We start from the raw sequence: 1,833 nt of genomic DNA, 5'->3' as shown, positions 1-1,833 counted from the left end.
CCCGTCCTTCCTTCCTCCCTTCCTTCCTTCCTTCCTTCCTTCCTTCCTTCCTTTCTTCCTGCCTTCCTTCCTTCCTTCCTTTGTTCCTTCCTTCGTTCCTTCGTTCCTTCCTTCGTTCCTTCCTTCGTTCCTTCCTTCGTTCCTTCCTTCGTTCCTTCCTTCGTTCCTTCCTTCCTTCCTTCCTTCCTTCCTTCCTTCCTTCCTTTCTTCCTTCCTTTCTCCTTTCTTTCCTTCCTTCCTTCCTTCCTATTTCCTCAATCTCTTTTGACATATGGCAGGGGCACGAGTTGAGGAGGGTTTGTTCAAGCTCCCCATTTTAACAAAAAGAATGAAGAAGAGAGAAACCTTACACCGAACAAACAACTAATCAGAGACGTCGTTGTTGCTTTGGTAGTTACTCTAAAGAAATACTACTTTGGCGGTTGGGGTGAGGGGTTGGGGATAGAATCTGACTGAGGCAATTTTAAAACAACCTGACACAGCTCCAGGGAACGCATTCATTCCACCGTCAACATATCCTGCGGATTACTCGAGAGAAGTGAGCATATGAGGTCAGTGCCGCTAACGCCCGTGGCCTCGAGGCTAGCGGCCAAACAAAAAGCAGAGCCCAGGTCCCCACACCCTGGGGACCCACAGCGCCTCGCTTGCGGGGCCCAGAGCCCACCCACCCACCCGGCGTGAAGGCAGTGCCCTCCGCGAGCTCCCTGCCCCGATCTCGAGCACCCATTTTCCGCCCCACCACCCCCTCCTCGAAGCGAAGAGGTGGGCACCTGGGACGCGAGTCCTGCTTTTTCTGCCCGGGCTCTCCCGTCTCCTCCACTTTTGCCCCCGACGTCCCAGAACAGCGGAGCAGGACGCAGCATCGGCCCTGGGAGGATGCAGCCTGTGCGCCTCGAGCGCGCTCAGGGCGCGGTGCGGATGCTAAACGGACCGCAACGGCTCAAATCCCTGAGAAGAATATCTCCCACCCCTTCCTTCGGTCCCCCTTGTCCTGCCAGGCTCTGCCCTGTTCAGCCCCGCTCCTCCCCAGCTCAGATGCCGGAGCTCCGCGATCTTTTGCTCGCCACTTTGCGAGGAACTTTGTCCGGCTCCCCAGCGCTGCCGAGAGAGGGATGTTAATGAGGGAGCGTGGCCCGGCACTGCGAGCCAGCCGGCTCCTGAGCCGCGATTGGCTGCAGCGAGGCGGAAGAATGACGTTATGCAAATGAAGGGGCGGGTCTATGAGGCACGGGCCCCGCCTCCTCCCTTTGGGGTTAGTGTGCCTGTGTTTAGCTCTGGGGAGAGTCAAACTGGATTCCATAGGGAAAGCCTGCAAATCACTTCTATTTTAGCAAGGAGAAAACAGAATCTCCATCCAGCAGGGTCCACCCCCTCTCTCTTTCTCCCTCTCCTCTCCTTCTCTCTCTCTCTATCTCTCTCTCCCCCCTCCCTTTCTCTCTCCCCTTCCCCCCACCCCAGTCTCCCTCTCTGGTGTATCTGTCTACGGCAACCAGCGTCCTCCTCATCTATACGCACTGAAGGAAAGAAACATCTTTGGTTGGAAGAGAAGGAGGAAAAAAAAGAGAGAGAGGAAAAAACTTGCCTGGTTGTGGAAAATGACACTTGAAGTAGCAAAGCCGGCAGCGCGAGTTGAGTCTATTGTTTCTTAAATTGCCATCAGAGCTTTTTTTTTCTTCCTGCTTCTTCAAGTGAAGGGTACCTCTGCAAAAGGAAACTCCAGCCCCTCCTGCCCTCCACCGGCCTGTGATCATTACAAAAATTTTTTTTTAAAAGCAAAGCAAAAAAAAAAAAAAGCACCCAAACCAAAAATTAACCAACCAAACAACCCCCAAC

This window comes from Pteropus alecto, unplaced genomic scaffold (assembly GCF_000325575.1).
Source record: "Pteropus alecto unplaced genomic scaffold, ASM32557v1 scaffold40, whole genome shotgun sequence".
In the NCBI taxonomy this organism is placed as follows: domain Eukaryota; kingdom Metazoa; phylum Chordata; class Mammalia; order Chiroptera; family Pteropodidae; genus Pteropus; species Pteropus alecto.
The sequence above is the reverse complement of the archived record's forward strand: the minus strand, read 5'-3'. Positions refer to the sequence as shown.